The following is a 24,367-nucleotide window of genomic DNA, read 5'->3' as shown; positions in this document are numbered from 1 at the left end:
CAGGTCATAAACACCATTATCTTTTAACAACACACTTCCACAGTCTCCTCCAATCCTAAGATCAGTGTGTTGTCCGTTCAGCACAATCAGCCTTCATCTTTTATGACCTCCTCAACTGCGGACTGCTTCCTCCCCAGCAAGCTCAGCTCCACCTCTGATCTTTGCCTGCAGAAACACTCATCCCATCCTTTACTCACACAAACATCATGAAAGGTTATTAAATCAAATAGTCAAGTTAAAGAATAGGAGAAATATATAAGATAAATCTATGTTCAATTATTCCAACAATTTATACGGAGACTTGATTACACACAGATGGATTCTATTTACCATCATCAGTCATTTGGGACAACATTGGATCATTCAGAGATCCTCACTGAACTTCTGGAGTGAGTTTGCTGCACTGAAAGTAAAGGGGTCAAATAATATTGCACGCCCCACTTTTCAGTTTTTTATTTGTTAAAAAAGTTTGACACATCCAATAAATTTCATTCCACTTCACGATTGTGTCCCACTTGTTGTTGATTCTCCACAAAAAATTTGAATTTTATATCTTTATGTTTGAAGCCTGAAATGTGGCAAAAGGTTGAAAAGTCCAAGGGGGCCGAATACTTTCGCAAGGCACTGTATATAAGACATTCTTGCATATACAATATTACAAACATTATTAGTATTCAGTTATTTATGTTTTATTTTCTACTTATTTATTATTTTTATTTATTGTCGTTTCGCGCAGATTACTTTGATGTAACAAACTCACACAGCAACATTAATAGCAGCACAGCACTATAACACTGACGGCTAGAGGCGGGGCTTCACCGACATAGTTTAAGGCATCAATGGATCGATGAAAACGCAACAGGTACCATACTGAGTGGAGCTGCGCTGCCTAAAACGAGCCAGTGGAAAAGGCGCAAAAGTAAACCAATTTAATGTGAATATGTTTTGTTTTTGTTTTTTGTTTTTTTTTATGAAACTAGGAGATTTCACCCTAAAAAGCACTGTTGCTAATAATCAAGGTTCCAGCATGGTAACCTTTAAGACTATCTGTTTAAGTCAGGGAAAAACACATTTGCTTTATTTAACAGAGATCTTTATCAGTGATTAGACTGGGTACTACTGCAATTAAGGCAGAGCCACAGATAGACTGATCCATTATTTAAAGCAGAGCCTCTCTGGTATCAGATCTGACAGCCATTTGTTAGATTGACTCTCACTGCTGATTGAAGTGGAAGGTGGAATACATTCTGCAGAAAGCAGGACACACCAGGAAGTGTTGTCTCTCAGACTAAACATTAAAAATTTGCAAAGGTTACTCTGAATGATGGTGCTCATTCATATTCAGAAAAATTTAGAATGCTCTTTGCTATTGTAGTCTCTGAAAGAGAGGATCAACAGGCAAAGCTTGGCATTATACCCCATTTTTTGTTCCATGCAATTAGTGAAAAGATAAATAGTGTAAGTGCAATTTAAAAGCAGGAATGTAGATGAAATTGATGACAGAAGTACAGCTAGTAATCACTGTAAATGCCTTGTTTAAGTTGTCCCTTCAAGAGTAAAAATTACTTTGGCCTGGCCTAAAAGATGGATTTGAGTTTTACCTGCTTGTTAATTAATGGTTATTGGTTGACTCTCTGATTTACATGCGGTCTTGATCTTTAATTAATAAAAGGTACAAATAAAGCCAAGGTTAAATCTTCTAAAATGTTTAATAATTATTAAGTTCATTATGAAAAAGAACAAAATCATTTTGGTCTCATCTTACACCAAAATGAGTATTGGCTGCATTGACCCACAACACAGCATACATACATTTTATAATAAAGGCTTTGAAACGGTAACGTCTTTTTTGGACGTATTCTGAAGGCAACTTACTTTTTACTATGCATTCAAGAATGAAATCTAAGGAAATTTAGAAGCAATCTATTTTAGAACTAATAATATATTTGTTTTCAGATGCTGTTTTTTAAACATGCAAAATTGTGAAGTGGAATAAAGGGAATTTTTTGCCATCTTCTGTTTATCCCTGACCAGGTTGTGGGGGGCAGCAGTCTCAGCAGAGGCTCCCAGACTTCCCTCTCCCTGGACACCTTCTTCAGCTCCTCTGACAGAAGCCCAAGGTGTTCCCAGGACAGCCAAGAGGCATAGTCCCTTCAGCATGACCTGGAGCGTCCCCTGTGCCTCCGCCCGGTGGGGCATGTTTGAAACACCTCCCGAGGTTATGTTCCAGATAATTACGCCACTGAATTATTTTATACATGAAAGAAAACATATATAAGACATTCAGGCATTTACAATAAGGCAAACATTATTTGTATTTTGTTTATTAATGTTTTTATTTTCTATGTAATAATTTTTTATTGTTTCACGCAGGTTACTTTAATGTGACAATGTCACACAGTAACATTAACAGCGGCACGGCGCACTACACTGACGGCTGGAGGTGGGGCTTCAAGCGATGGCTCCAGCCCTCAGTGAGTCAATGGAAACACAACAGGTTCCGTACCGAGAAGAAGAGACAGTGTGGAGTGGAGCCTACCTCGGGATCCTGGAAAAGCTCTTCCAGAGGTGGGAGTTCAATATGTCCCAGACCGAGGACCAGTAGGAGGACCTGGTTGACCATTCTGGAGGTTCTGCCTTTCATAATGTGGTACCGTTTCCCAGATTGCAGCATTTCCAAGAATTTATAGAGCAGATGTAGAGGGTTCTTGATGATGTTCATTGCCCTGCTCCTGCAGTGGTTTTGTGAGTTATCATGGGCAGGTTTGCAGGATATTTTCTCTGCTACTCTAGCTATCATCTGCAGGTCCTTTAATCTGACACTGCAACTGGAATAAAATACTGATAAACAGTATGTTAGAACGCTCTAAACTATACCTCTGCGGAAAGCTCTGAAGACACTGGTGAGGATATAGGCTAGTTTAGGTCCTGCGAGATCTACACACTTAGGAACCTGATGTCCTCCACTCCCTCAACTGGAGAGCCACTGATGCTGAGAGAAGCATGCTTACTGTACAGGTCCTTCTCAAAATATTAGCATATTGTGATAAAGTTCATTATTTTCCATAATGTCATGATGAAATTTAACATTTATATATTTTAGATTCATTGCACACTAACTGACATATTTCAGGTCTTTTATTGTCTTAATACGGATGATTTTGACATACAGCTCATGAAAACCCAAAATTCCTATCTCACAAAATTAGCATATCATTAAAAGGGTCTCTAAACGAGCTATGAACCTAATCATCTGAATCAACGAGTTAACTCTAAACACCTGCAAAAGATTCCTGAGGCCTTTAAAACTCCCAGCCTGGTTCATTACTCAAAACCCCAATCATGGGTAAGACTGCCGACCTGACTGCTGTCCAGAAGGCCACTATTGACACCCTCAAGGAAGAGGGTAAGACACAGAAAGAAATTTCTGAACGAATAGGCTGTTCCCAGAGTGCTGTATCAAGGCACCTCAGTGGGAAGTCTGTGGGAAGGAAAAAGTGTGGCAGAAAACGCTGCACAACGAGAAGAGGTGACCGGACCCTGAGGAAGATTGTGGAGAAGGGCCGATTCCAGACCTTGGGGGACCTGCGGAAGCAGTGGACTGAGTCTGGAGTAGAAACATCCAGAGCCACCGTGCACAGGCGTGTGCAGGAAATGGGCTACAGGTGCTGCATTCCCCAGGTCAAGCCACTTTTGAACCAGAAACAGCGGCAGAAGCGCCTGACCTGGGTTACAGAGAAGCAGCACTGGACTGTTGCTCAGTGGTCCAAAGTACTTTTTTCGGATGAAAGCAAATTCTGCATGTCATTCGGAAATCAAGGTGCCAGAGTCTGGAGGAAGACTGGGGAGAAGGAAATGCCAAAATGCCAGAAGTCCAGTGTCAAGTACCCACAGTCAGTGATAGTCTGGGGTGCCGTGTCAGCTGCTGGTGTTGGTCCACTGTGTTTTATCAAGGGCAGGGTCAATGCAGCTAGCTATCAGGAAATTTTGGAGCACTTCATGCTTCCATCTTCTGAAAAGCTTTATGGAGATGAAGATTTCATTTTTCAGCACGACCTGGCACCTGCTCACAGTGCCAAAACCACTGGTAAATGGTTTACTGACCATGGTATCACTGTGCTCAATTGCCCTGCCAACTCTCCTGACCTGAACCACATAGAGAATCTGTGGGATATTGTGAAGAGAACGTTGAGAGACTCAAGACCCAACACTCTGGATGAGCTAAAGGCCGCTATCGAAGCATCCTGGGCCTCAATAAGACCTCAGCAGTGCCACAGGCTGATTGCCTCCATGCCACGCCGCATTGAAGCAGTCATTTCTGCAAAAGGATTCCAGACCAAGTATTGAGTGCATAACTGTACATGATTATTTGAAGGTTGACGTTTTTTGTATTAAAAACACTTTTCTTTTATTGGTCGGATGAAATATGCTAATTTTGTGAGATAGGAATTTTGGGTTTTCATGAGCTGTATGCCACAATCATCCGTATTAAGACAATAAAAGACCTGAAATATTTCAGTTAGTGTGCAATGAATCTAAAATATATGAATGTTAAATTTTCATCATGACATTATGGAAAATGATGAACTTTATCACAATATGCTAATATTTTGAGAAGGACCTGTATGTCCTCCAGAAGTCAAGTCTATGTTGGGGCCCCTGCATCCATGCCAGCTGGAAATTTTATTCTGCATGTTTGCTGTAAAATGTGTTACATAAGAAGGTGCTTGTGTAAAACCAAACTGCGGAGCTAAATGTGCAGCTAACTTGGCATCAGGCTAGGATAACAGAGCACACGTAGTTCCGGTGCCTGTGCTAGCTCAGTTAGTAACCTGTGAGTAAAGCCTGTATTCCCCACGCTGCTATTTTTGGTTTAAAGCTGTACTATATTTTCTGTATATATTCTCTAATTATCAGAGGATATGTAAAATACGTTCTTCTGATTTTATTAAGGTGAAATATAATAGAAATATGCTAAGACATTAATTTAGCATGGATTTCATTTAAAATACAATTCATAGGTGTCATAATGTTTCGAACGGATTTGACCCACATGCAAAAAGCAATTCAGGAGACAAGAGTTTTAACGGTAAGAAGTTTATTGACAGTATGTAGAAATGTGTAAGAGACTGGAACCGGGACACCAACTGTAAAATAAACAGAACTATAAGCAAGGGGAAATTCTGGACCTATATTTACACAAGATATTTCTGCCTTACTGATTTGAGGGAGAGATCCGCCAGAGGGCGGTGTTGAGACCAGGAGGTTGTTGACCCGTGGGACCGGAGACATTGAACACGGGTGTGCCAGGATGATTGATAGTCCAAGAGTTTCTGTAGTTGGTGCAATGGGAGGAGGAGGGTGGACAGGGTTCACAGAGGTAGATCCATGGAATGAAGGAATCAGGAGACTGCCAGCTGGTTTGATCCAATGAGGAAACAGGAGGTTTGAGTCTTGGTTCATGGGGTTGGATAGCTTCTTTCCAGAAGACGATATCCAGGCAGAGTTCGATGGTGAAGGCAAAGTCAGGTTCAGGTAACCTGCAAGGCAACATATCCAAAATTACAAAGAGCAAAGCAGGGTCAAGGCAAAGGCAAGGTAATGTGGCTTGAGCTGTACCACAAAGGGCAACACTCTGGCAGTGAGTTTCTGGCAGCCTCCTCCTTAAATACTCCTCAGCAGGTCATCAAGGAGATAGAGAACACCTGTCACCTCTCCTCCGGTTCAAAACGCCATCTAGAGGCTAAGAACAGAAAAAGCACCAAAACAGACAGACATGGCACAGATCCTGACAGTAGGTGCTTTAAACTGGTTAAGAACTGTTAAAAGTATTATAAAAGGGTAATCAGAATTCATTATGGTATTAGTTTATGTAATAAAATACATTTTTGTGAACTTAGTCATTTAATGAAAGTGATATATGTGGGATAAAACCGCAGAAATGTACAGACGGTAATCTAAGTGGTCATACTAAGAACTGTTTTACTACTGTTTGAGTTCTACAGTGTAAATACATTGTACTACTGTAACTGTTTAGCAGAAGATGTCGGCCAGTGCTTGATAAAGCAGTTCAGAGAGAAAGCCCCGAGCAGCTCCGGTAACCTGCTGTATTTTTCTGTTTTGCAGTTTTTGCAAAATAAATATGCTGGACTAGAGATGAGGGCCCATCATTTTCAAAAGTGTAACACTTTCACACTCGTGGTAGCATGAGACGGACTCTACAACCCACACAAGTGGCTCAGGTAGTGCAGCTCATCCAGGATGGCACATCAATGCGAGCTGTGGCAAGAAGGTTTGCTGTGTCTGTCAGCGTAGTGTCCAGAGCCTGGAGGCGCTACCTGGAGACAGGCCAGTACACCAGGAGACGTGGAGGAGGCCGTAGGAGGGCAACAACCCAGCAGCAGGACCGTTACCTCCGCCTTTGTGCAAGAAGGAACAGGAGGAGCACTGACAGAGCCCTGCAAAATGACCTCCAGCAGGCCACAAATGTGCATGTGTCTGCACAAACGGTTAGAAACTGACTTCATGAGGATGGTATGAGGGCCAGACGTCCACAAATGGGGGTTGTGCTCACAGCCCAACACCGTACAGGATGCTTGGCATTTGCCAGAGAACACCAGGATTGGCAAACTCGCCATTGGCGCCCTGTGCTCTTCACAGATGAAAGCAGGTTCACACTGAGCACATGTGACAGTCTGGAGACACCGTGGAGAGCGATCTGCTGCCTGCAACATCCTTCAGCATGACCAGTTTGGCAGTGGGTCAATAATGGAGTGAGGTGGCATTTCTTTGGAGGGCCGCATGGCCCTCCAAAGAAATGCCACCTCACGGATGGTCTCCTGAGGAGATCCCTCAGGAGACCATCCGCCGTCTCATCAGGAGCATGCCCAGATGTTGTAGGGAGGTCATACAGGCACGTGGAGGCCACACACAATACTGAGCCTCATTTTGACTTGTTTTAAGGACATTACATCAAAGTTGGATCAGCCTGTAGTGTGTTTTTCCACTTTAATTTTGTGTGTGACTCCAAATCCAGGCCTCCATTGGTTAATAAATTTGATTTCCATTGATGATTTTAGTGGAATTTTGTTGTCAGCACATTCAACTTTGTACAGAACAAAGTATTCAATGAGAATATTTCATTCATTCAGATCTAGGATGTGTTATTTGAGTGTTCCCTTTGTTTTTTTGAGCAGTGTATATTTTTCTACTTCTACTCATAATACTAATCCATATTTCAACAATAAGAATATATGTATTTAAAACTAAGGAAATCAGGTCACTTCAGGGCTTATACAATATCACTGATCCTGGAAGTCCAGAGGTTAATCTGGTCTCCAACCCAAACAGATTGTGTTTTAATCCACTTTTAATCTGGACTGTAATGGAGACAAAATGCATCAGTATTCATATTGTAAGGTGGCTGAAAAACAGTTTAAATGGCATGCTGAATATTAAAGCTATAAATACCACACTGTATGTATGTATTTAACCGCAAGGCTGTATATAGGGACAAATTAATAGCAGATGAATATGTTAACTGCAGATTTTAAAACAACACAAAGCATTAGTGTGAACGACTGAGTGTAAATGTTTGTTTCTCAGCCTAATTTTTGTTTGGCTTTTATTTTCTACATTCCAAGCATTAAAACCTTATTGTTCCCTTCTGACATTGTTTCCAACAGTGTGCTTCTAAAGATGCTATTAAAAGTAAACGGCACACTAAACAGTATAAGTCAAAAACAACAATGCAGAAAAAGAAACTGAATATTTACTGTTTGCTTTATAATATCGTGAACTTTTGTTTGTTCAGTTATATAAGTTGTTTTAGCGTGTATTAACAAATACATTGTGAACAGAGCTCTTTGAATTAAAAAAATAGGTTTTAAAGAACATTTTTTAAAGAACATGAAACTGGTAAAGTATTGCCTTTTGGCTTGTTTTGGAGTTTTTGGCTTGAGTCATATTGTTGAATTGTAAACCTAAACCAACATCTCAAACATCCCAGATGCTCCTCCATATTTCCAATGGGCTGTGTTGGGAATAAATTCACAGAGAAGGGCTATTATCCATCTGTCTGTCCTTGCACTTATTCATGTATTCATCCATCCATTCTCCAGACCAGATGTTCACTTCAGTGACAACTACCTGAAGCATCCCAGTGTTTTTGTAGAAATATCAGTGGATCAATTTGTCAAAGACACTTTATGATAAATGTGAGTTGGTTTATGATAAATGAAATTAAAGTAACAAGAGTTAACATTGATGTACATTGTCTCTTTCATAAAAACATTAATTGCAATAATATTTTCAATTAATTTTCCTTTTTTAGCCTAACAGATTGCCATAGAACTCCCATTGTACTATTATGAATGAGCACAAACAAGACATTGCAGCGGCACAAACTAAAATTAACAAAATTATCAAAAGTACGAGGTAAATAGTTAAGACTAGTAAATAATCTTAACTATTTACTATTGGTAAGACTATAGTAAATATAAACATTTGTCACAATAGGAAGCACAAGAAAGCTGGCTCACATGAGAGTTAAAGAAATATCAGAAATAACTGATACTTCATAATTAGTCTCATATTACTTATGAAGAGTAATCGTTTTTCAGACAGTTTCTGAGGTAATTATGGCTCAATGAAGAAACGTTTGTCTATTTTCCAGGTTAGGAAGTAGAATATTGAATGTCTTGACATGATATGGCTGCAACTTTGTTCATTTGTAATAGCTGCCTTAATCAACAAACATAGGTTTATGTATTTGCATAACAATAGAAATTGCTACAAAGTCACCAAGAACACTGCGAAGATAATGAGTGCGCTCAGTTATTCAAATGTTTTTTCAGGAGCACAGGAGAAATAAAAGGGGCAAAGGACAAACAACCATGCAAACACAAATGGCAAATTTAGATGAACCAATTTAGTCATGTTTTTGGAATTTGGAAGGAAGCCGGAGTACCTGGAGAGAACCCACGCATCCAAGAAGGGAACATGCAAACTCCACGCAGAATGGCACCAGAATGAAATTGGAACCGTGGAACTTCTTGCTGCCAGGCAACAGTGCTAAGAACTGTGCCTATAATGTCATATTTTGTGCAAATGCTACTCTATACACATTTAATATAGGCATATCATTTCTGAATAAATCTAAATAAAAGATGGATGGGTAATGATTATCCTACCAACTTTTTAAATGAAGTGTTATTAGTGAGAATTGTTTTTTTTTATGGATTGCTACTATTTTGTAAGGAATTGTTTTATTTATTTATGCACCTATGTGAAGTTATGGATGAGTGCAATGATTGCCAGTGCAGTAAAACTCTCTGTCCAATCCAATTTTGACTTTATCAACATTTAGTGGTTACATTTTTTTCAAAACCAATTAATGTTTTCAATATTTTCTAAATTCATATTCTTTTAGGTAGTCCCTGTTTTTTTAAAACAGTAATTTCATCTTTCCCTTGCCTAAAACTGAACGATTCACAATTTTTTACATAATCTGGGAAAAAAATGCCAATTGCTAAAAAACAACTTTACTTAAATAGGACCTAAATAAATTAAAAAAGTGGTCCACAGCAAAACGTAAAAACAAAAACAGTGTGAAAAAGAAGAAAACAACATAAATATAAATGATAAAATGACACACAGAATAAAAGTGTATAATAAATAAATAAAAAACTATTCAGACGAAACTTTCCAGAATGAAACATTTTGTACTTGTTTCAGTTAGGAATCTCACTGCAGAGGTTTGTACCATCAATAGATATTAGTAATCAATCATAACCTTATTGGTAATATTTTTGTTGCGGGACATAAAATGTCCAGTGCAACAATCTAATTTAGAAGAAATAAAAGCACGTATGATCATCTTTAATTTGTGGTTTAGAAATATTTCTAAAGGAAAAGAATATCAGCTACGACTCTTTGTTTTTTTAAAGGTGTGCTTTAAAAAGCACCTGTTAAATAAAGTCTTTGTCTCATTTGCAACTTTCTCTAAATTAAAAACAAACTGACTAAACTTCTCCAAGAGTTCCATATTTTTCAAACCACAGATTTTACTAAATGCCTCCGCCTGACTGACCTTTCCTCAGACATTTTTTATCTGTCAAATCCGAGATGACCTATAGCTTCCGAACAGGAGACGAACAGCAGGAGGAGGAGGAGGAGGATTGAGCCCAGTCATGATGAAGTCAATAAATAAGGACCGCAGAGGCGAGTCGAGGCAGAGGATGTTCTGCCTGTCACATGTGAGGGATCCGGACGTGTCTGTGCGTTCGGTGCGTGTTTTGCAGTAGAGGTCCTGTAGAGAGCAGTAGATAGTTTTAATAAGTGCAGTTCCTCTGTACAGTACACGGTGAAGCGGAGGGAGGAGCGACCACGTACTGTTTCTTTTTTGGTTATTTCCACTCCACACACACATACACACACACCCACACACAGTCGCTGAAGCTCATCCGAACGCTTCTGGAGGACAACAAAACAGAAATCAAACTCAGGAGCTTCGTTGGAAGGCGGACAGTGAGTCTGTTTTTAAACGGCAGCGGCGGCCGGGAGGACGACTGGACCTCTGGAGAGCCGGGGAGTGGGGGGGGGAGTGGGGGGTGGGGGGGGGAGGGCAGCAAGCCAGCCCTGCCTTTTACACACTTTCTACAGCAACCAGGACGAACCCGGCAGACTTTTTTCTCCCGCTTCGTTTCCGCCTCATGACCCAATTCCCAGGACAACGTGGGGTCCGCGTCGCGCAGGGAAGCTGTAGGACGGTAAGTGTTGTTTTCGGCTGCTCTGCAGGCAGTTCGGCAGCGGTAGCTTCTGTAGCCCGGGCTGGTTTGACAGATCAGCCCTGGGGCCGACCCACGCAGACGCACTCGTACACACACGGACTCGCACATCAACAACACGCCGTATTGAACGATACTTCTGCTGTTATTTAACGCTTACTCCGCCGCTTTCGGGGCGCTACTTGGAGCTCTGTTCTGTTTTGGCGTTTTGACGTCGGCATCGTGTGCAGCTCTCTGGGCCTGGACTTGGACTGAACCGCCTGCTGTACTCCGGGGCGCGCATGGTCCACTCACGCATGCACATGTGCACACACTTGAAGGCAGATGGACCCACTTAACAAATGCTGCAGAACACACACAGAATAGTGAGGCTGCTCAGTTTTCTAATATTTATTTAAAGTCTACCTTCTTTTAGAAGCAAGTAGAAATAGTTTTTATTAACATTTGAAAAATCCATTTGAACAGTGTTGAAGGACTGTATCTATGTTTTCTGCAGGTACAAAATAACTTAAATGTGATTACAATTAGTCACAGGTTCTCTAAAATGTGCGTTTTGTATCTCTGGAAGCATGTTGGATATTATATAATGATCCATGTGATGCACACATTCTGCCATTTTTATTGAATGCTGGGCCTTGCAAAAGTATTTCCATCCCTTGAAATGTGCCATGTTACAACTCCAAACTTTCAACGTGTTTCTCTGAGCTTTCATGTGCTAACCCAATGCAGCACAACAGAATGCATAATTGTGAAGTGATTTAAAAAATTGAAGCTTAGAAGTGTTGCGTTCATTTGTATTCAGTTCTGACTGGGCCTTTCTAACACATGAACATGCTTTGATTTAAACGGTTTCATGGTAGCAGTGGCTGTAGGGTTGGTGTTCTGCAGATAGTTGAACAGTTGCCCCAGTCTCAATTATTGTGAAGCCTCTGGCAGATTTTTTTCCAGTATTGTCCTCTTCTTCTGCCCAGGCGCCTTGTCCCTGCTGAGCAAAACTGCAGAAGGACTTCTTAAAACTTTCTTTCAACAATGGCTGTCTGCTTCAGCCTTTAACTGTTTTATTTAGTATTGCCTTGTGTTTAGTTCCACCCATCTTCCTGTTACCACTGACCAGCTACACTGAAAAGCATCCCCACAGCATGACGCTGCCATCACCATGTATCATGGTAGGATATTTTTACAGTTTTTTTTTTTTTCTTTAACAATACCACTCTTCCATAAAGGCCAGATTTGTGGAATATATGGCTGATAGTTATCCTGTCAACAGATTCTTCCTGCTGAGCTGTGGTATTCTGCAGCATGATTTTGACTAAGAGTAAATTACACACAGATTGACTCTCTTCACTCTTTAGGTGGCCTCTGAAGGCAGTTGGTTTTATTGAATTTTATTTAGGATATCATAATAAAGAGGGCTGAATTATGCAAGCCACATTTTTAGATTTTCTTGTAAAAAATAAAATAAAACCATATATAATTTTTCTTCTATTTCCCAATTATACATTATATTGTTTATACTGCATACAATCTTAATAGAATGCATTTAAGTTTGTGCTTGTAATGTGACAAAATGTTAAAAACTTAAAGTTTGCGTCTGTTTTGCTGCCATACACTTATAGAATAAAAAATGTTCACCTTTCTGCTCTGAGACCACATCTTCTCGCAAGTTTTGAATTTAGAGAAGATTAAATGTTGCAAAGAAACACATTGGTAACCCTTGCTACTTTTCCCTTCGTCACCATCTCCCAGACTCAGACAGGGGAGAATCTTCAGAGAAAATAATCAAATCTATCTCATTCACTCCAATCTGAAATTCAGTAGGTTCTGTTTTCCTTTGGAGCAAAAGTAGTTCTACGCACACAGGAAAAAAAAAAATCACTTGCTGGCTTGGTTCATGATTAATTGATGTAATCGGGTAGCATGAGGGAAAATGAGGATAGATGGAGCCCCATGTGACCTAGCACTTCTCTTGTCCTCCTCTTTTTCTCAAGGCCATGGCTCCTTGTAGGAGATAGGGGTGACATTTTCACTCCCTCCTAGCATAGGAGAGAATTAATGTCTGCTTTCTTTTCTCCAGGAAAACCAGAAAGATTAATAGTTTTAGTCACTAGCCTGTTGGTGTTAGTGGTGGCAGCATCATGCTGTTCTTTAACTGTTTAGCTTAGGACAGGTGTGTCTTTTATAAAATAGATTTTTTTAAGGATATTCCCTAAAACCACAAATAAATGAGGCTTTTTATTCCAGAAATGTTGTATCATAGCCTGGTTATGGCCAACAGAATCATGGGGAAGACTGCTGACTTGACAGTAATCTTAGCAGACATTCCCTGACACCCTCCACAATGAGGATAAGCCAGCAAAGGGTCATCACCATAGAAGCTGGCTGTTCAGAGTGCTTTTTCCAAACCTATTGATGGAAAGTTGAGTGGAAGAAAAAAGTGCACAAGCAACAAGTAGATCTCCGAGATCTTGAATACATATTGATTTAAGATTTAGTGAAACATTTTACTCTTTCATTTAAAGAAAATACTGATTTTGTCTTGTTACTATAAGAAGTTTATGTAGGTTGATGAGATAGAATAATAATTAATTTTAAAAGGGTTTTCACAAAAAAGGTTAAAAACTGAGAGAAGTAACTTTTTTTGTTTACTGTTCTCTTATAAATCGATTGAAAAAAATAGGAAATGTTAACAGTTACAACTGTGTAATTATTATTTCTTTTACATTTTAAGCTAAATTTATATCAGGAATGATTGTGTGTGCATGGTTGTTTGTCCCATCTGTTAATTTAACAATATTACATAAGACCAGTAAAAAAAGAAAAAAAAGGTTGTTGGCTGTTGTGAGTGCTGTATTTCAGGAAAATATTGGACAATTGAGTGGGAAGAAAAAGTGTGGCTGAATAGGTCCTCAAGGAACAGGGATATCTACATATTTTAGAGGATTGTGAAGCAAAGCTAGGAAAGCACAGAAGACACGTTTATTTTAATATGATTTTAACACCAGATGTTTTGAAACCATAGAAAGGTGTTGAACTCTGATGTAAAACAGGAGATAAACAGAAGCTAGCAATTTTTGCTGTGGTTTTAGTGGAGGAAATCAATATTAGATTGTTTTAAAAGCAGAAAATTTAGCTGATTTTATGAGTAATAAAGAAAGGCATTGTGTGCTCTGTGGCCTCGCTGCCATAAAGGAAATTCCAAGCGGTTTCCTGCTGTAATATTTGACACTGAGATTAATGTTGAGTGACGAGTCAAACTTCATTAAGAGAAAAGAATGTGGCAAAGCCTCCCATGTCACATCGCTGCTTCGTTTTTTTGTTGCCCATAAAAACGTCACTGCTAATAAGCATGCCATCATGGCGAACACGACAAGAGATTATCAGCAGACCCCGCACTGGCCTTCACACAGACCACCGGGGGGTCCTGATGTCTTTGAGATACTGTGACATCAGTCCTCAGTTACACAAATACACTGTTAAAGACATTACAGATTTCAGGCAGGCGGCAAGCTCCAAGTTTGTGGTTTGTTTGTTTTCTTTTTGGCTCCTCCCTGTCTTTTTCTCGTAGTAGGTTGAGTTTCATTTTATTCTGTTAGGGGTTTTTTCAGTTGTGTCTGTTGAGCAGCGGTTTCCAGCAGTGGTTGCAAAGGCCCCCCCGTCATATCTTTATCTAGTTCTTTGTGCCATTAAAATCCTCCTCTGAGCACAGGAATAAAAAACAGTCAAAACTGTCTTTATGGGCCAAAATGGGTTGCAGGAGGGTTTTAAAGCAGCTGCCTTTTGCTCTTATTAGCACGAGTCAGCTTGACTATGCTGGTATACCACTGGGGCCACTCAGAAACTGGCTTTCCATCAGTGGGAATGCTTGGCACCAGGAGTCAGGATGTCTCCTTTTGCCAGGATGACATTTGTTGGAGCAGGACTGCCTTCGCTCTGTGCCTGTAAGGACCATTTCAGTTAATGAAAGTGGAGCTGGATGAAGTCACTGCTTCATTTGCAGATATGGTTTTAAGAGCCAACTCCCAACACAATAAAGGAGCTAATTTTTCTTCTCTCATAAACACAGTTGTGGAATACAAACTTGGTCCCTTAGTGAGATTTGGTATTAAAGTGGCAATAACATCTTCAGTTTCTCTTTACCTCCAAGGCTGAAGCTAATCAGTTAATAATAAAAGTTTCTGCATGCAGGTGCATCAGTGAAGAGCACTGAAAATAATAAAGTGAGAAAAAGTGCAGATTTTTTTTGGACTTAGTGATCGGATATTATATATTTAAAATGATTAAAATGTGTTAGATGCTTGCTACATACTCATCCAAGAGGAGTGAATGCTGCAATTCAATGACTCAATGCGAGTGTGTCCTTAGACAGAACACGTTTTAACCAATTTGAATAATAAACTGAATTTGACTGCATTGTTTGATAACTAGGATCAATTGGAATGTAAGCACTTGACTTGGCATCTGCCTGTATAATTTGACTGAACTGACTTGAGACTACATGTGTGGTGAATTGGTGCTATAAAAAAAACTAAATTAGATTGAAATAATCAGAATTTAAGCTTTTGTATACCCTAAAAGGGCCCTTTTAGTCTATAAACCAAGTTTGGCTGTTAAAGATCAAAGCATAGCTTGGATATTATCTCACTTCCTGTGTGATAGCACTGACAGATTTGATTGGTTGTGATAAATGGTTTCAGGAAACAAAGGGCAATGACAAATTCGTCCAGACTTGGTCTCAGAATCATCCCTGTAGAAAGCCATGGATTTGTGACGTAAACAAATTAGACTAAGATGAATCATTTACAAACTTATATCACCTTTAGTATGTTTTATATCCCTTTACTATTCAACTGACAAACACACCTGCCAGGGAGGAAAACATGAAAGATAAAGAGCTGCAATGACCTAGTTGTAATGTATATGTTGTGCAAAACTACTAAACTGCTAATTTAGGCACGTTTTGATTTAGTTTCAAGATTCAGTCTTCCTCAATTAAAACTTGAGCCAATTACAGCAAGTGAGGTCCAACTAGTATAGATTCTTCTACATTCCTCAAAGATTTTGGTCTATATTGGCATGATGGCATCGCACGATTGATGTAGATTGTCAGCTACACATCCATCATGAAAAGCTGGTATTTCACCACATGCCATAGGTGCTCTGTTGGATTGAGATCTGGTGTCTGTGGAGGCCATTGGAGAACAGCGAACTCATTGTCATTGTTAAAAATGCAGGTTGAGATGTTCTGAGCTTTGTGAGACGATGTAATGTCCTGCAAGTAGCCATCAAAAATAGGTACACTGTGGTCATAAAGAGATGGACCTCGTCAGCAATACTGCTCAGGGAGGCTGTGGTGTATAAATGATGATCAGTTGGTAATAAGGAGCCCCAAGTTTGCCAATAAAAAAATATCCCCCACACCACACCAGTCTGAACTGACAGGATGCTTTCACATTGCTTACAACGTACCATCTGAATGTTGCAGCTAAAATCAACAGTCATTGGACCAGGATACGGTTTTCTTATGTGTTATTGACTTGAAGCCTCAGTTTCCTGTTCTGATGGTCTGGTTGAATCTCAGCAAATCATCCTCACCATGTCATCTTTATGCCTAAACGCATTAATTTGCTGCAATTTGATTTACTGTTTGTATTGAGAACCAATTAAACAGATACCCTAATAAAGTGACTGCAGAATGTAGACACACTTGCTTAATAAAGGCAGTCATCTATAATAGGAAGAAGTATGTAACATCTACAACCGAATGCATCTCGAAAGCTGATATGACAAAAATCGGTCATGGAGGCTGACTGAAGGACGTGCAAGATGTTGCTTTATGGTTAGTGCTGGTTGTATTTTACATGTCACAAGAATCCTCTGTGTATTCCACATGTCTGGTGTTGGGATTATGAATCTGAGAATATTATTTAATATTAATAGTTTAATATTTTATCAAATAATATTTCGGTCTGTTAAGGGTTGTCCTGTGAATACCAGCCCAGTAAGGCGATGGTATTAGGACAAAATAGAAAGGTGTGAGACGAGCTCTAACATTATTGAACAGCACAACTCTGCACACACATGGAATAAATTCACACAATTTCTTAAAATACAAGAATTTATTAACAAAAATAAGTCAACTCAAAGTCAAACATATTTCAATCAACAAACTCTTCACTATGCTAAAACAATCCAACTAAACTACTAAGAAGAATTAAAGAATAACGAAGACTAATAGGCTATGTACAATATAAACAAGTTGATTAAAGATGATTGAAAATCATGACCAAAAGAGTGATGCAACATTACCATGCAATGTTATTTATGTTTGAGAACCAAGGATTATCTTGAAGAACCTGGAAGTGAAGTGAAGTTAGGCTTGGAACCAACTTAGGCAATACTCAGCATACCTGTAGACAACCATTCACAATGCAAGATCAGATAAAATATTATTTTAATAAAATAATGTTTTAAAGAATGATCTGCTGAATAAAACCAACCTTCTGGATAACTAATTCTCAACGGGGTCTCATTAGCTGCCTTTATTTATTGAAATAATATTTAAAGAAATATTATTAAAGGAATATTTTGGGAAAGAGCCAAATCTTTCTGGAGAAAAGGGGCTTAATGGTGTTTGATTAGCTGTTAGCAGTTAAAGCTAACAAAAGAAGCTGATAGCTTAGCACCAGAATCAAACACACACCTTTAAAATACTGTTAATAAAAAGGGTTAAAATGCATAAGTTTTGACGGCACGTTATGATCAATCTTCTGTGTTTAAACCACCCCTTTAAATGAAGTTTGTCTTAACTTTAACACACACAAACACAGAACACAAAACTGACCACGTGTGCTGCACATAGCCTGCTAGCACCATGATAGCTGAGTTCAACACAAACAAAACCAAACTTCATAAAATGAAAAACGTTTAGATCATTTCAATCTAAATCTTTCTCTGCCCAAACCTAACCTCTGAACCATACTGAGGAAAAGCTGTCCAGGGCGGCGAAGTTTGAAGAAACGTCCACAGTCAACAAACTGTTAGCTACAGCTAACCTCCGGTGATGCGGCTCCTGTTCTCGTCCTTTCAGACCGGGAAAAACCACTCCACTCGGCTTCGTAGAGACAGCGTCTCCACTGGGGACTTCTCTGGAACACAGTTTGCTTCTGCAGGCCTCAGAGAGAAAGTAAAGCAAAATGCTTATACCTTAATTTCCCCTTTTTATGAATGAATACTGGGTACACAAACAGTAATTCATCAGTACTTAACTTGGTGCATATCATCAATGATCGTATGACACCCTTGGATTCAGTTTGAAGAGTTTATGTCTGTTTGCCAGCAAAGAGACATTAGCGCGCTGTGCCTCCCCGGTCCCGATGATCACCGGTGTGGAAGAGGCAGGATGTAGCAAGAGCGTTGTTTTTGTTTGGACAGTGACGTCACAGGAGGTCCGCAGTTACCCCGTTTCCTGGCTGGAGTTGTGCTGGACGTCGGTTATATGCAATTTATTTTGAAAGTTACAGAAACGTTTGTATCGCATCTTTCATGTTGTTTCCATGGCTGTGGGTCCCAACACTGGACTAAGAAATTATGAGATGGAAGTAAAGAGCATTATTGCAGCAAGAGTGGCTACAATAATATTACGGAGCACAATGGCCGGAGCAGGTCAAACGGAAATATAATTTTATAAAACATGCCTGAAGGCTGAGAGAATAGAAAAAGACACATCAGCTTTCTGAATTACAGGCATGTGAGGTGCAGTATGTAATAATATCCTGAATCAGCTGATCAAACATAAAATCAGCTGTTCAGATGCACAAACATTTCCCCCAAAACACTCAAAGCAAAACCACCTTGAAACAGTGTGTTTGGTTCAGAAATTTATTGGTGGTCCTTAAGCGAACCACTGTTTGCAAGAGGAGGGAGCAGGCAGGTAGCTGCCCATAATCAGACTGCCTGCAACTGATCAAACGTAAGGAAGATTTCATTGAATCAAATATCTACAAATATCCAACCTAAAATGAACTTCACTACGTTGAAAAGTCTGCGGTTTTGCGCTTTAAAGTCCTTGTCCTCGTTAAAAGTCCTTGTTATTGCCATGGCCGGGACAAAAACGTTCTCATAAACCCAAAATTGTAACTTCAGGCAAACTTTGGAGCATTACCAGTCCAGACAGTAGCGTCTCTCCTCTCTGCTTCTCCTGCCACACTCCCTCACATTAAAACTCGTTTGCTTTATTTTAAGTTCTTTTGAGTTCTGGCTGGGCTGTGTTCCAGATAATTATCCCAGTGGATCATTTTATGCATAAAAAACATACAATGGAATATTGAGGCAGGGCTATAAACTGTGTCTCCAGCCATCAGTGAGTCAATGGAAACACAACAGGTTCAGTGCGGAGTATAGAGACCGAGCGGAGTGAAGCTTTGGCACCTAAAAAGAACCTGTCGAAAAGGGGCATAAGTTTTGACCCTGAACCTTACAGCCAGAAGATATATGCTCACAAATGATAGATTATGCAAAATTGAACTAGCAAAAATCCTCCAGAACATTAACAAGTCATGATGTGGGATGCTGTTAGACTCCTAGAAAAAAACGACTGCTTGTTGAAACTAAATAAAAAAGTGGTTCAGGAAAGTATTAGTTTAGGGTTTGCACACTTAAACTGCCATCTTATTTCCAGTTTTTAAACTTTATATCTTTCCAATCAATGTTTTTTTTTTCTTTTAAGTTCATTTGTGCAAGATAAATATCACAATAATTGTGGAACAGATTTTGGGATTATATCTTTTTTTTCCCCAATTAAATTAACTCTGTTAGTAATTTATATTTCAATGTTCTCTGAAAGCTGCTGGAATAAAGAGGTTTAACTGCATCTCAGTTGTAAAAAATTAGGGATATGTTTGAAAGTAACATCTCTTCAACATTAATGTGTTGATTTGACTTGACCACAGCAGAGCTTTAAGGTCCATTAGTAAGTGCAGTAAGTTTTGTGTAATTCTTGTGAAACAAACAGAAAAATAAAACCAATTTTTTGTATGAATTATATGGCCTAAGTTGTGCTGTACATTGTTGTACCATACTTGATTTTGTGATATATTCAGAAAAAATGGACATATTTCTTTACTAAAGAAAACACATAACTTCTAATTAAACACCCAGAAATGTTAGGCTTGAGCTTTTCCATGGCCACTGTTCTCCAAAACATACTTTATATCAGTCAGCATTTTATTAGTGCAAGAAAAAGAAAAAGCAAATAGAATAGATTAGTTTGAAGGGCTTATCCTATTGGGGAGTTAATGCTGTTGCTTTGCTGCTGTTCCACTTTACAGTTGAAGAGAATCTAACCCGGATTACCCTTGTTTTGAGAAAAAGGAGATTTGATTTTGCTGTAAAGCTACTGTTGCTCGAATTCCCTCCAGACCATGAATTAGAAGCTGCATGTGTTTCCTATGGTGAAGAAAAGCTGCAGTTTTATTGCTCCTGATTTTGTAATCTGACACACTTGAGGGAATTTGAATGGGCCCATTCCACTGTCCAGTTGGTTTGGAAAGCTTTTCCGATCCCTCTTTGAACCATTGTATTTTTATTATTATCATGTACTCGGATTGTAGTTTTAATCCAACTATTTTACCAGGCACCTACAGTACTTGTGCAGTAGAAAAGACCCATAGAAGTGTTCTGATGCCTCGGATGGTGGTTACATTAAAAACATGCAGCTTTTCAATCCAGAAACTGTGCTGAGGAGTGGATGAAGCTGTTCTACATCAGAAGTCTTCTGGGACAGATATACTTTTGTTCTTATTATTAATGCACCCTGGTATTATAATGGGGACTGAAACAATACTTTTTATGTATTGGAAATGAGGATGAGCCTGTATAAGATTCAGACAGCATGAAAACTTTTAGTACCAACGGCCTTATCTTTTAACCATGAAAAATGTAAAGAAAATGTAACATATGGACTGGATCAATTTAATACAATTTAATTCCCATCAAACCATGATTTAAGATAATGTGACACGATTCAGTTTAATGCAATGCGATGCAGTAAATTAGGATAATGGAATGAGAATAAAAAAAAAAAAATGAGAATAACAAAATTCAAATTTTTTTATGTAAAATCTTTGCATTATAATTTCAGTACAATGAATTTCAGTAAAATATAAAAAATATCTGTCTCTAATTGAAAAGGTTCTAAACAGATGACTTTTTATAACTTCCCATAAATTGGAAATGTGAACTTGGCTACGTTCATTGGATCCAAAAACTTGTCTCATTGTTACAGTAACAATTATAGCCGTTAAATAGTTTAGCTGTGGTGATAAGGTGAGGATAGAAACCAAAGAGACCAGAATAATGCAAAAATAATGGCAGAGCACCTTGTTGCAAGCCCTATTAATACACAGAAAATCGTACAGTGATCTGCACTGTATTTAACCCGTATACCACATACTGTAAGTTTCCTCAGGAGTAATAGCTGATCAACAGGATCAGGATGAATGAGATCCAAAAAACTTTCAATACTCACTTTTTTTCAATTTTGCTGCAGTTCTCTTCCAAAACATCACGAGATGCCCCTTACAAAATAATGCTGCTCCATCGCTGAAAGGGCAGCAGAAGAAGAGTCTAGCAGGTCAATGTAATATTTATGTTTCACCAGAATGTATCGGATTTCACTGATGCAAGAACTTAAAACCCAATAAATCTAGATTTCACCCAAAACCTTCAGTCCAGTCACTGCTGCTATAGATGGACTCATGACATTCTCACATGTGCTTGTCAATCTGTACGTACTCGATCTTAACATCCCTACTCCCTCCTCTGGTCGCGAATATCAGGAGCCAGAGACATTAGACCACTTTAATAAAGTTGTTTCTGTTTTGAAATACAGAGCTGTGTGAAACTGCCTGCTCTCTTTTCATTCACACCCCATGTGTCACCTCAGCTCCTTGCATAAATAATGATTGATCACAGCAAGGCTTCTTAAAGTTTCTGTATAGTTACAGTAAATAAATTACTTAATTTAACACCTTTGACTCAAATATTATGTTGGGGACGGCTGTTTATTGTTTTAAACATATTGTGATTGGACAGACGTCTGTATTCAGAGGTGTTAAATTGTGATCCATAATCTGTCTTAAAAATGAGTAAATAAGATGTGATGTAGTTTTTTGTTGGGTTTTATTTGTACAGGCTAAAATCTGTCTGGGCAGGTCAGAGCTATAGAAAATTGTTGCATCTCTGTTATTGTTGTATTTGAGTGAAAACTGCCTTTATCCCATAAAGAACTTCCCAGTACAGCCTCATTAATAAGTCTTTTTCATACTTTCACTACCAATTTGTTTATTTTAATGAATTAAAAAGAAATTTACATCTAGTTTCAGTATGTTCAGTAATTGTAAGTTGCTTTTTTTTCTTTTGCTTTTGGTGCAGATCTCTTTTATAATTCACAGCAGGCGGCTTCATGAGCAGAACACTCCAAATCTCAGTGCAGATGTCTGTATTTTACAGTCTGAGACACGTCTTCTTCTGAATGTATATGCATGCAAGATGTTTCCGCGGTTGAAAAATTTGACGTTAGTTTATGTTATGACTACCATTGAGGTCAAAGATCAGCTGAGTTTAGCTGGGCTGCCTTGAAGCATGACTCAGTAGTGACCTGGGCCTCTCTGTTAGTGCACACCAAGCATTTTCTGTTTGAGGAAACTTTCCTGGCCCCGCCGACATCATATTTCCAAACCTTTCAGGTGAAGGCGTGTGCACCCTTAGTGGTTAGTTTACTCCCTCTGATTATATAAAGCAAATTGTGTTTGGCAGAAAATGAAGTCAGACACAAGCTGAGCCCAGAAAATTGCATTTGTTAATGAAATTACCAATCCAAGGTCTCCGAGACCGTTCCACCGAGCGCAGAATTTAATCAGGTGGATTGTGGTAAAAATAATGATACAATTTGTTTGTCATTGATTTAAAACTGCAGGTAAGGGTGCTGCATTTTTTAGGGAGGATGGTTGATAACAGCAAATAAATGAGTCACTTTTTCACCAGTTTATTAAAAGAATGCCTGTTGTTAATCCACCTTCATTTCTATCTCACATTTACATCTTTAAACGGCGCACTGTGTGTTTATTTATAGTCTTGATTTCCCAGTTTGTTGTTTTCATTAAGTGCGTTGTACACATGCATGTCTCTGATTATCAAAAAAGTTAAAAACCTATTTAAAGATAACCTGAGTAAATACAACATTTTCAGGTATTCAATTTATTTATTGGGAGAGAAAAGCTATCCAAACCATTCTGTGAAAAGTAATCCCTCCCTTTAATCCTAAGAGTTTTAAGGGGTAGTGCCTCCTGGGGTGGTGGATGATTTCAGTGTTTTTCATGTGTCGAGATGGAAACATGATTAACAAACATCAAAACTCGATTATCTTAATGTTTATTCATGACCTAGTTTTGAAGAACACAGAAAGGGAAACCCAGAAGCACTTAAATGCATCACTGGGAAAGTTTATGGTGACCACATAAGGCAAATCCAAGTCATGGTGCACTCATCACCATGACTTGGAAGAGAACCTCACCATGTGTAGGTGGTGTTCAAGTAAAAGGAAATGTTTTGCAATACAACAAACTAGAAAAACCACATTACACAGTTGCGTCTGTAAAGATCACAAGTAGGTATGATATGTCTACCATGTGATGCCAGCTATTCTTACAGTCTGTCACTATAACTACAAATTTTCTGATGTGTGTCAGTTAGCCTGTTGTGTTCGTCAAACGGAAGCAGTGCCTTACAGTCACATGGGTGTAATTATGAACGTAGCAGAGACACAGCTGTTTGCTAAGAAAAAGAGTTTTAGTTACACATGAAGTAAGAGATCTTGGAATATTTTACCTGTGAATAACATCAGCTCCTTGTTAGTTTCTAATCTGTCAAGGTTTGCAGCCTTTTTACAGAGCTGATGGGAGAGTATAGTTTTGATGTATTCTGTAGTTAAAACATTTTGTATGAGGTACGTAATCTCTATCTTTTTTGATTAACTGAAAGGTCTTTGCTGGATATATGGTTGTGGGTGTTTGGAGTGGGGCTGATCCTGTTACATCAGTAATCACTTTTATAATCACTTCATAGTCTAGTGAATTGTAATTGAGTCATGAAGTGCCTAGTCATGAAGTTCCAGCCCTACTGTCACTTTTGGCAGCAACAACTGCCGTCAAGCATGTCTGGATATAATTTTTTTACATCACTGTGGAGGGATTTTGGCATAAGTTTCACTTTTGTCTTTTCTGTCCACAGAATATTTTTCAAACTGTTTTAGGGATCATCGAGATGTGTTTGGGTAAAGATAAAATGGGCTGTGGTATTTTTTCTTTTGATTAGGTTTTGGCCTTGGTACTCTCTGATAAATAGCAGCTTTTACCAGTAATCACAAGCTGAGACACAATCTTCAAAATGTTCTGCAAATGAAAAACTGAAAGTGTGGTTTGCACTTGTATTCAGCCAGATGAACAAAAATGGCTCCAAGCTACCGTGCACCTTGGTGGCACATTATTGGAGTGCTGCAGTGTTAGAGCCTTTTTTGTTCATCT

General features: G+C 38.8%; 1 protein-coding gene and 1 long non-coding RNA gene across 4 annotated transcripts in view; one reads left to right on the top strand and one right to left on the bottom strand.

Annotated features, from left to right (window-relative positions):
- Positions 1-5,081: 5,081 nt before the first annotated feature.
- On the bottom strand, positions 5,082-11,228 carry LOC124875544. Of its 2 annotated transcripts, XR_007040052.1 has the most exons (4): positions 10,948-11,228; positions 10,091-10,309; positions 5,220-5,743; positions 5,082-5,147 (listed from the first exon to the last, which is right to left on the bottom strand). It is a non-coding gene; the product is annotated as an uncharacterized LOC124875544 (long non-coding RNA). The 2 variants fall into 2 exon arrangements; XR_007040051.1 differs by lacking the exon at positions 10,948-11,228 and having other exon boundaries at positions 10,091-10,560.
- Positions 10,629-24,367, top strand: part of LOC124875542 (thyroid hormone receptor alpha) — a 173,946-nt gene continuing 160,207 nt past the window's right edge. For both annotated transcript variants that reach the window (XM_047377760.1, XM_047377759.1), the window contains exon 1: positions 10,629-10,769. The gene's annotated coding sequence lies outside the window, so the exon portion shown is untranslated. The remainder of the gene's footprint in view (positions 10,770-24,367) is intronic.

The sequence above is a fragment of the Girardinichthys multiradiatus genome, chromosome 10 (genome assembly GCF_021462225.1).
Source record: "Girardinichthys multiradiatus isolate DD_20200921_A chromosome 10, DD_fGirMul_XY1, whole genome shotgun sequence".
In the NCBI taxonomy this organism is placed as follows: Eukaryota; Metazoa; Chordata; class Actinopteri; order Cyprinodontiformes; family Goodeidae; genus Girardinichthys; species Girardinichthys multiradiatus.
This window is presented reverse-complemented; position numbering and strand designations above follow the sequence as displayed.